This window comes from Camelina sativa, chromosome 14, assembly GCF_030686135.1.
Source record: "Camelina sativa cultivar CO46 ecotype springtype chromosome 14, ASM3068613v1".
NCBI classification, from domain to species: domain Eukaryota; kingdom Viridiplantae; phylum Streptophyta; class Magnoliopsida; order Brassicales; family Brassicaceae; genus Camelina; species Camelina sativa.
Window position 1 is genome coordinate 9529159 of NC_141893.1, and position 11916 is coordinate 9541074.

The window sequence follows — 11916 nt, forward strand, 5'->3', positions numbered from 1 at the left end:
ATTACACAAAAAGCACAATTATGATTTTTATTAGTTTCATACGACCATAGATAATAATGGCTTTGAATTTGCAATGCTAGCTGCTTTCCAGATTTAAAAGAATAATAAGACTAAATATAATTTTGGAAGATTCATACTAGCAATGCCGTGAAACAGCTGTAGGGTGCTAACCAAACGTGAACATTAAAGTAACTGAAGTGGCTAACCAATAATTTTTTATTTTTCATCTATACCATGATTATAAATTTATAATAATGGAACGAATGAACCGAGACAATCTTTTGTGTATTTTATTATTATTTTTTATTTCTTTTTTTTATTTGGGACAAAAGACAATCTTTGTGTATAAGTTTTATAACTTTACATTATTACATCACAATCTATATATTGGTTAACGAAAATGATCTGGCAAAGGTCCGGGTGCAAATGCACTTGAACTTCATTGCCAAGCAGACGTTAGAATCGATTTATAATTTATTAAGACGACCCAACAGACATGGAGTATTTGTTTATTTGTCACCAAAGGACTTTATTTTTCTTTAATGTTGATTCTATCTTTTTTTTTTTTTTTTTTTTTTTGACAGTAATGTTGATTGTATCTTCTTCTTCTTTTTTTTTTTTTTTTTTTTTTTTTTTTTTTTTTTTTTTGTCAAACTAATGTTGATTCTATCTATAATTATTAATATTGGAACATTTTTAAAATTTGTGTGTCATGATAATGCGAGGTAGCCACCAACTTCGAAATTAAGGTTGGATTTCTGCTGCACACAACATAATTAAAGGATTTGTAGGTGGGCAAACGAAAATATCAGTTAATTATATAATCAATCAAACTTGGACATTAATCACGAAAGTTTTACCTGCAAACAGCAAAAGGAGTACTAATTAGTTATCAATTCTACAGTGAGTATTGTTATTAACAAGTGAGTACTAATTAGTACAAGTCATCTTTATATCTGTCCACTACGAACCATAACGGCGTAATCTTCTTCCCTTGCTTTTTTGTTAGACGACCAATGGTACGTTACCTTTAAATAAAGAAGATATCCGTCTTCTCTTCCATTGATTGATATAAATAGTAAATGTAATATGTCGACTTTGTTTCTCTTTTCAGATATCTATACATACAGTAAAACTTCTATAAATTAAAATGGAGGACCATGAAATTTTATTAATTTATAGAGATTTTAATTTATCAATAAATTAATAAATTATTAATTTATCGATAAATTAATAAAATATTAATTCATAAAGAGATTTTCTCATGAAATTTTTTTGTTACAACATAAAATACTTTTGTTATCATTTATATTTTTAAAGAATTTTCTTAATTTATAATATTAGTTATCATAATACGATAAAATTCAATTGTTTACTGAATTATCTAGGTAAAAATGATAAATGTTAGAAGTTTAGAGTTTAGAGTTTAGAAAAAATTGCAACTATTATCCTTTATGGTAATGATGAAGTCGAAGAAGATATTGTTGTACCTTTAGAACCAGTTACTAAATAAGCAATTATCACATCTAGACTCTCCACAATTTTTGTATGCGATTGAGAAGACAACAATGAAAAAAGATTAGAGATAAATTCCAACAAGAATGTAAATTCAAGAATAGACAAACAACAGTAGAGTCATATTTCACTAGATTTTCTTATATATATATATATATATATATATATATATATGTATTTAATGTATTTGATTATTAATTTATGATATTGATGAGACCATATTTTTACATAGGATTTTCAAAAAAAAATATTATTTTATTATTTTAACGAAGTGTGGTATTTTTTAAACCGGCCCAACTTGGAACCGAAATTTTTTATTAATTTAAAGCGAGTATTAATTTAAAAAGTATTAATTTATAGAGGTTCTACTGTATATTATATATGTTATTATATACTATATACTTTTTTTTTGTTTGTTAAAGGGCCTTCTTATATAGATAAATTTAAAAGTTACATGGAATCAAACAAGAACCACATACCAGCAGAAAACAATAAAACAAAAGAGAGAAGGGAGAGACAGCAGAGACACTCAAACATTTGTGAAAAGATAACCCTTGTAGCCGAGGATATCGAAAAACAGAAGCCACTCAATGAGAAGACCACAACTGCTCGAGGAGCTCACCATGCTTTGTTGCTTGAAGTTTAAGTGCAGAGGACTTGTTTCTTACAACCCTGTGAATTTTCCTCAGAATACTAGACTAAGGGAGAGTAGTACCATCATGGAATCGACGGTTGCGTTCATTCCAAATCTCGTAAATGGTAGCATGCCATCCTTGGAGAAGAGCAAGGGAAATGACAGTAATGTTTGGAAATGAGGGGAGCCATTGGATGATATGTTCTTAAGCCGAAGATGGAGATGGGAGCCCCATTTTATCGACCAAAGTTGACCAGATTTCATAGGAGTAGGCGCACTCAAAAAACAAGTGATCTCTGGACTCATTTTGCAGAGCACGTAGCAAACAAGTAGGTTCCACATCCAGTTCCCATTGAATCATCCGGTCCAAAGTGGGATTTCTATTTTGAAGAAACAACCAAACAGCCATATACTATATACTTTTCTTTTACAGTTTAAAGTCAGGTGAGTATTAATGACTATACGATTTTTATTTCTCTTTGTAAATAACTAATAAGCATTTAAGTGAAGTGCTATATAATATCGATGCTTTATCATTTTAGTAAAAAGATACGTTACATATACGACACCGTTCATATTGTGAACGCCTGACGATGCTCTATATACGAATCGAGACTATAGTCTTTTAACCAATTAGTAGGGTCAGTAGGCAAATATTATCAAAAATGATAGTATTGATTTTTCTTTTCGAATGATCCTAGCTGTGCTGGTTTATAAGTTATTTCGTCCGTTCCGTTCTTATCAATTTACGGAGAGCGATTCACAACCTTTTTTTATTTTGGGTTTAGATTACCAAATTAATAATCTACGTATATCTTCAAGGTTTTATTTTTTAACAAAAAAAATAATATAGTATAAGCCAATAAACCGTAACTCCGATTATACTATATTAATTATTTGCACTCATATTGGTTTTGAAGTTTTAGCGTATTTGGAAAGCTTTTCTATTTTGAACTCTGGAAACAATATACAGTTAATTCATTAAACATTATTGTTCGTAAATGATAAATCTTATATTAACAGTACAACACGAGAATATACATATACAAAGAGATTAGTGAAACTAATAACACATAAACATCGATTTTTCTTACAGTAAAAAAAAAAAACAAACACACACACACACACACACACACAAATCATCCTCAAGACTAGTATAAACTCTTTCCAAGAAAGAGAGATCATTAATTCGAAACACATGACTAATTTAACAAGATCTACTCTTTAACGGAAAAATTATTTGTCTAATTAATGAAGACCCATAATATTAAATATCATTTGAAAGCTACCGGAGCGTGGACTAGACGCGCTTGTTCCTCGGAAGCTCTGGTACCTGCTGCTTGGACTTTAAAGGAGATCGAGATGAAAAGAGATTCTTCATAATTATTGTCTTCACCAGCTTCCTCTCTTTTGGGAACACACTCCCTTGCTTCGACCCTAACCGCCGCTGCCGCCACTCTCCATCCTCTACACCCACCACCTCCACCGCTTTCTCTATCGAGCTCATCGAGGTTCGCTCTCTATCTAATCTAATCCTCTCTTTTCGTCTTAAGGAGATAAAAAATAAGCTCTTAGATTTGACCTCAATTTATTTTATCAGTTGATGAGACTTATGGTACAAGCTAACATGTAAAAACAATTGTTTATTGGTATGAATCTTTTTATTTCCCTCACGTGGCCTTGTATAATACAGTTTCATTTGAGAACCAATTAGTTATGATGCTGCAACTAAGTATATAACTAATTGAGATACTGATTAAAGCCACTCATTCTTTTTCCGAGTTAATTAATCATGATATGGTATGGAACTATGGATTATTTGGCTTCACTCTCCTTTTTTCTAACTTTATCTTTCGGCCGTTACGTTTAGAATAAAATATGAATACAGTAACATTTTAATATTAAGTATGCATAACTTCAGCACATGAACCACGAGTCAAAATTTATCCATATCGTCTGATTTTTTTTTTTAATAATTATCATGTAAAATAATTATGTCACAAAAATGACTTTATTTTACATCATCTGCTTAGTTAGTTAGTAACTTAGTACTAGTACGAATACTAGCATTAAACATTTGTTAAAAGTAATCACTGATAGCAAATTAAAAACACGTATGAAGCGTGGCTTTTGTCATTACATCTTTAAAACTTTTGGAGCGGCGGACGACCTGAAATATTTCTAAGAAAACACTTTTCAAATTATTTAAAAAAATATATAAATCAATCATCGAACGCTTGAATCCTGTTTTTTTTTGGGAAATATGACATTTTTAAACAAACAGTCACTGTGATATTATATTAGCTGAGCGATTGAATCTCTAGTTCTCTACTAAGAATCAGTTCGGGGAGATTGAAGTGTAAATATCCAATTTTACAAAAAGACTGGCTTTTATAGGAAGAAATTATTAAAAATAAAAGTATAACTATTAAAATACAGGTAAAATGGACTAATTAAGAAAAAGGAAAAACAAATTCACCACTTATGAAGTAAAGGAAAACCACTACTAGTTCTAACTAATTTATCAACCTACAAAAATTAAATGTTGACAAAAAAATCATCTAACTTAGCAATATTTAAAACGATGTGACTTTAAAAAAGGAAAATAAAACATTCTTGAATGTGTCAGATGAATAATTGAAGTACTTTTCTAACTCACTAATCCTAATTATTCGCATCTCTAAACGATTCCATAAATCTTTAACAGAATAAATAGATTAGTACTAATCTCTTGATGTGACTAAATCATATCGAACGGGGGGGGGGGGGGGGCATCTATATATCTTGCAAGAGTGTGACTGATGTGGACCGTTCTCCCACAACCACGTTCTTCTAACTACAGTGTTAATCTTTTATACGTCCTTCATCTCAAAGGATGATAAATAGTTATTATTTTTACATAGGGCGTAATTTAGTTATGTAGAAAGAAGAATATCACCGAGCTATGGTGATCGTCAATCATTCGGTATTATGTTATCCAATGGCAAAAAAAAAAAAAAAAAAAAAAATCTAAACAAATGTTTTGTGGGTGGTTCCATCGGCCTGTGACCACCGAACATTATTAACATCCCTTTTCATCCTTCTTTCCGACACCTTTACTTTTACCTTTGAAATTACAGGAATTGCTTCGAATTAATGAAACGTAAAATAAACCAAAATACTCCCAACTCATCAACGATTCCGAGATCGATTTAATCATTTAAGGGATTCGGTAGGTTCTTATAGTTGAGATTTGTGAACCAAATGAATTTAGTCCAAGGATTGGGGCACGTTATAATCAAAGTCAAACTAAAATTTGAAAACGAGTAATGCATTCATTGAATTATAAACACGTTAGAAAATGTTATGAATAATAAATCTTCAGCAGAAAACCAAAAACATGTGTATAAGTTAAGAAGATTGAAATGAGACAGGTTGATTAGTCAAAAAGAATAGGCTTGGTTAATTCGAGTGAGGACGTACGTGTTAGAATTGCGGAAATAGAATTGCAGAGAGAGAATAAACAGAGAATTGCAGAGAGAGAACATAATAGAATACTTAGATTAGATTATCTCACATGTAAATTACAAACCATATATAGAGACTGCTACTACACATGTAGCCGTTGCTAGACATTAAGAATGAATGAGACAGAACATGGACTTGTTACAGAACGTTTATATTGAGAGCGACTTGTGTTGCCTTGTTTGACTAGTTGAGCTCGTTCACCAAGACAACATGTGACTTCTTCTCTATGACATCCTGCAATCACCATAATCTAGATCCTTCTATTCCAATGTGTCTTAATACTTATAGGGCTTCTGTTTCACCACATTCTTATACGGATTACAGCCCATTATTGACTTGTATGGACAGTTGTACGGACAGGAGATTAATTGTCACTGATCTCACATCCTTGATCAATACTCCCCCTCAATTTTAGCCTTAGTGATGGCTAAACTTGGAGCTCCGTGACATATCACCTCATTAAAAACCTTGATATAGAAAACCTTGTAGGACAAAACTATATCTAGGGAAAAAGAGTGTGGTTATCACGGAGAGAGGATTTGTGATCAGGGACGAGTAAGGTCCACAAGTCCAAGTTTGTCATAGATATGTGAACAAACCTTGAGACTTTCAGCTTTAGTAAAGATATCAGCTAATTGATCTTCACTTGGAGTGTAGCAGGGGAGAGTGACTCCTTCCTCAATCTTCTCTCGAACTTTGTGGCAGTCTAGCTCGATGTGCTTGGTTCTCTCATGAAACACAGAGTTGGTTGCAATATGGATAGCTGCTTGATTGTCACAATGCATAGTAATAGGAGCGGAAGTCGTGATGCCTAAGTCTTCGAGTAGTGCCTTTAGCCATGTGAGCTCTGTTGTAAATTTTCTCATTGCTCGGTATTCTGACTCTGCACTTGACATTGAGACCACCTTTTGTTTCTTTGCCTTCCACGTGACTAGATTACCTCCTATGAAAGTGCAGTAGCCTGTAACGGATCTTCTATCTGTCTTATCACCACCCCAATCAGCGTCACAATAGCCCACAAGTTCGGTATTGTCGTTCTTTCCCATCCAAATGCCTTGTCCAGGGCTGCTTTTAAGATAGTGAAGGATTCTCTCCAAGAGACTCCAATGATATGTTGTAGGGGCTTTCATATATTGACTCACTTGTTTCACCGCATAGCAAAGATCAGGTCTTGTCAAAGTCAAATATATTAACTTACCTACAAGTCGCCGGTAGCGAGAGGGATCTTCATATGGTGGATCTTTCCTCTCCCCCTTTCGTTCAACTTGGTATCCATCAGGTAGTGGTGTGTCTACCGGCTTAGCTCCTAGTTTTCCTGTCTCATATCACAAGTTAAGGGTATACTTTCTTTGTGATAGAAATAGACCCTCTGGAGATCTACATACTTCAATCCCAAGGAAATATTTAAGTTCTCCAAGATCTTTTATATCAAAAACAGATTTAAGATGAGTCTTAACCTCCTTAATACCTTCTTTGTTGTCTTCAGAGATGATTAAATCATCAACATAAATGAGAACAACAACTACCTTCGACGCTTTGGAGAGTGAACAAAGTGTTATCCATGTGAGACTTCTTAAATCCATGATTTAAGAGTGTAGTGTTTAGCTTGTGATACCAAGCTCTAGGTGATTGTTTGAGACCATATATAGCTTTTCTCAGTCGTAACACCTTGCCAGGAGCAATGGTGCCTTCAAGGCCTGGTGGAGGTGTCATGTACACTTCTTCTTCTAGTTCTCCTTGTAAGAAGGCATTCTTGACATTCATCTGCCATAGCTCCCAAGATAGATTCGTAGCCAGAGATAATACAACTCTTACCGTATGGAGTTTGGCTACTGGTGCAAATGTTTCCTTGTAGTCTTGCCCATATGTTTGTGTGAACCCACGCGCAACCAGTCGAGCCTTATATCTTTCAATATCTCCATTGCTCAGATATTTGATGGTGAAAACCCATTTAGAGATTACTGTCCTTTTTCCTAGTGGAAGATCAGCTTCGTCCCATGTATGGTTGCGTTTCATGGCTCCCACTTCATCATCTACCGCATTTAACCATTATTTGCTTTCTTTAGCTTCCTCTTAAGTGTTTGGGATGCTATGTTCCTCAATTTTGTTAAGGAATGCTTGATGATCAGCTGGTAGTCGTGCGAGTGAACATACTGCTTGGATTGGATGAGCAACGGTTTGGTTGTTATAGTAAAAATCAGTATCTCTTCAAGTAGACATAAAAGGTCTCGTACGAGCACTACGTCTTAATGGTTGGTGAGTCGTCTCCACCTCTTCTGTTTCTCCTGGTGGATTCATATTCTCCCCCTCTGACTCACTGACCGTTAAGTCGAGCAGAGCTGCAGGCGGATTCTGTGGAGGTTCCGGAGTCTCTGTCAGGGTTTCCTCTACATTTTCAAGGGCCGTATCGCCTTGTATCTGCAGTGATGTTTCAGTTCCTGACTGAGCTCCAAGATGATCAAGAAGAAACTTGTGACTAGTCGATCTATCAGTTGGTGTTGCCAAGTTTTCCAAGTCGCTCCAGTCCCTTTTCTCAAAGTAGCCTTGGTTTTCCAGAAACTTAACATCCTTTGAGACAAATATACGGTTGTTGGCTGGATCAAAGCATTTGTATCCCTTTTGCGTAGTTGAATAGCCAAGGAACATGCACTTGGTGCTCTTAGCATCCGATTTGTTTTGCAGTTCTCCTGGTATAAACACAAAGCAAACACAACCGAATACTTTTAGGTGATCAATGGGTGGTTTTACTGTGTTTAATACCTCAAACGGTGACACATCTCCTAATACTTTCGGTAGGATTTGGTTGATGAGATAGCATGCTGTCATCACTGCATCTCCCCAATATCTTTTAGGAACATTAGTGAGAAACATCATTGAGCGTGCGACCTCCATCAAGTGCCTGTTCTTCCTCTCTGCAACTCCATTTTGTTGCGGAGTATACGGACAACTTGTTTGGTGCACGATGCCGTGTTTGGAGAGGTGTTCTTTGAACCGAGTACTTGTATATTCGCCTCCATTATCTGTTCTAAATACTTTGATCTTAGCGTTAAATTGGTTAGATACATAATTTTGAAAGTTTATGAATGCATCAATCACACGATCTTTTGATGGAAGCAAGGTAATACAAGTATATTTGGATTTCTCATCAAAAAACGTCACAAAGTATTTGTTATTGTCCCTAGATATGCAAGGTGATGTCCACACATCTGAATGAACTAGATCAAAGCGTTTTTCATAGATAGTAGTAGACTTAGGAAAAACAGTTTTACAATGTTTACCAATAATACATGCTTCACATCTAGAGTGATCAAACAAAACATTAGGTAGCATTAACTCAAGAGATCGAGAGTGAGGATGGCCTAATCTAGCGTGCCACATAGCGTTAAAAGAAACATTCAAACAACTAGCAAAGGTAGATTTGGAAGCACTTGGTGAAGTGTCATCAAGAATGTAAAGGTCATCTTTGGTACCACCTTCTCCAAGTAATTTTCCAGACTCAATATCCTGAAATTGAACATCATTAGGCCCAAATATTGCATAACAGTTTAGATCAGTTGTTGCCCTTTTAACAGAGAGAAGATTGGAAGTAAACCTAGGCATGTAAAAAGCTTTTGATTCTTTATCAAATAACCTTAAACTACCAATTCCTTGAACAGGAATACTATCACCATTAGCTATTATAACGTTACCTCTAGCCGGTTTTATATTGTCAAGTAGGTTCGAGTTGCTAATCATGTGGTGTGATGCACCAGAGTCAACAACAAGAGACCTATTTGAACTATGAGTGAAGAAAGTTTTACCAGAGTCTTTATTGGCAGCTAGAGATTTGAAGAAGGCTTCCATGTCTGATTTCTTCACATAATCTCCTGACACTAGTCCTGGGATTTCGGTTTGTTCGGTTAATTCGGTTCGGTTAATTCGGTTTTTCGGTTTTTTTGATTTTTGAAAATGTTGCCAAACTAAACCGAAAAAAATCGGTTTGGTTCGGTTCGGTTCTCGGTTATTTCGGTTTTTAGATTAAAAACCGAAAATAACCAAAATTTTGAGATTTCTATTTTCAGAGTAAATTAAATGGGCCAAAAACAAATCCATAACTATATATATAAAACTTAAAAAACAATGGGCTACCAAATCAACCGTAAGCCCACTAACTCAATAACTAAACCTAATTATAATTGGGTGATAACAAAATAAAGTAATAAACTTACAGCCGCTAAACAACTAATATTTCCCAAAGATGAATCTCGCCGTTCCAACTCACGACATAACGTCAATCTCGACCATTTCGTTTCTTCTACATGAAGAAGAAGAATACAAGAAGTGACGAAGAGGAAGAAGAAGCACTGACGACGAGTGAAGACACGAAATAAAGGAAGATATTATTAGGATTTATAATATTTCGGTTAACCGATCGGTTCGCTCAAACCGAACCGAATTAACCGATAACCAAATTCCAATTATAGATGCTGCCGATCGGTTCTGTCCTTATAACCGAAACCGAACCGAACCCTCAAAATTTTGGTTCGGTTCGGTTCGGTTTATTCGGTTCGGTTATTAATCCCAGGGCTACCTGACACCATTCCTTCTCCATTCTTTGACGCACCCGCATCACTTTGTTCGTCTTTAACTCTAGTTATGTTGGCTCTGGGCTCCTTGTTGATCACACTTGGTCTTAGATGAGGATGCAGAAACCAACACTTATCTTTGGTGTGGTTCTTACGCTTGCAGTGTTCACATCCTCCCTTTGATCTTCTCTCATCAGGTCGATAGGTTCCTTTGTTTGCCATTGAGAGTTCTCCTTTTCACATAAACAAACCGAGTGAGCCCTGTTCCTTCTGAATTTGTGAGCAGACATCGTCGAGACTAGGTAGTTTGTCTGCCCGAAGGATATGCTTAATGAGGTCATTAAAGGTTGGATTGAGAGTTAGGAGGAGAGCAAAGACCTTATCGTGTTCCCTTCTCTCATTAAGAACTGCAGGGTCCATGGTGTTTGGTCTGAGCATCTCGAATTCTGCCCACAAAGACCTAAACTTGCCAAAGTGCTTGTTGGACTCCATATCTTCTTGAGTTAGGTCATTGATAGCTTTCTTAACCTCAAAAACTCGAGTAATATTGGATATGTTGCCAAATACATTCTTCAGTGTCCCCCATAATTCACTAGCCGTTTCACAGTACGAGTAAGTTTCGAGAATGGGAGCCTCAAGAGAGTTTTGGAGTATGGAGAGTACAGTCTGGTCTTCTTGAAACCATTTGGCTTCTTCTTCGAGCTTAGCTTCTTCTTCGTCTTCTTTGGTAGTTTCTCTACCATCTTCTTTGGTGACTTTCTTTGGAGATCTTGTTCCTTCAATATGGCTCCAAAGTCCGCGGCCACATAGTGCGGTTTTGGTGGTCCTTGACCACATGAGATAGTTTCCTCCCTTAAGAACAGTTGGTAACACAAGTGGTTTTGTGTTTTCCATGTTCGAGTAGTATGACTCTTTGAACGGAGTTTTAACCGTAGAGATTGTTGTAGAAACAGAGTATGAGAGAAATTATACTGAGTGAACAAGTAGAATAGCGAGTATATATAAAAGAGTAGGTTTAGAGAATCAAGGATCGAAAAACATGCTCTGATACCATGTTAGAATTGCGGAAGTAGAATTGCAGAGAGAGAATAAATAGAGAACATAATAGAATACTTAGATTAGATTATTTCACATGTAAATTACAAATCATATATAGAGACTGCTACTACACATGTAGCCGTTGCTAGACATTAAGAATGAAAGAGACAGAACATGGACTTGTTACAGAACGTTTATATTGAGAGCGACTTGTGTTGCCTTGTTTGACTAGTTGAGCTCGTTCACCAAGACAACATGTGACTTCTTCTCTATGACACCCTGCAATCACCATCATCTAGATCCTTCTATTCCAATGTGTCTCGATACTTATAGGGCCTCTGTTTCACCACATTCTTATACGGATTACAGCCCATTAGTGACTTGTATGGACAGTCGTACGGACAGTCGTACGGACAGTCGTACGGACAGGAGATTACTTGTCACTGATCTCACATCCTTGATCAATAGTACGTACGTACGAGGTGAAAGCCGAGACGATTCGGAGACAGCGAATGTGAGTTTCAGACCATGTGTGGATCGGATGGTGTTTGTGGTATGGAGGATGGACGGACAATTGCTGTAGACGGAAGCGGCTCGGTCCAAGAAGCCGAGGACGGTAAGAGGTGTTGAGTTTGATGGATGTGGAAATAAGAGTTC

At 35.8% G+C, this 11916-nt stretch overlaps 1 pseudogene across 1 annotated transcript; it reads right to left on the reverse strand.

Moving 5' to 3' along the window:
- Window positions 1–3140: 3140 nt before the first annotated feature.
- LOC109128823 (uncharacterized) lies at window positions 3141–3842 on the reverse strand (annotated as a pseudogene). The gene has a single exon (XR_015580449.1). The product of XR_015580449.1 is annotated as an uncharacterized LOC109128823 (transcript).
- Window positions 3843–11916: the final 8074 nt, after the last annotated feature.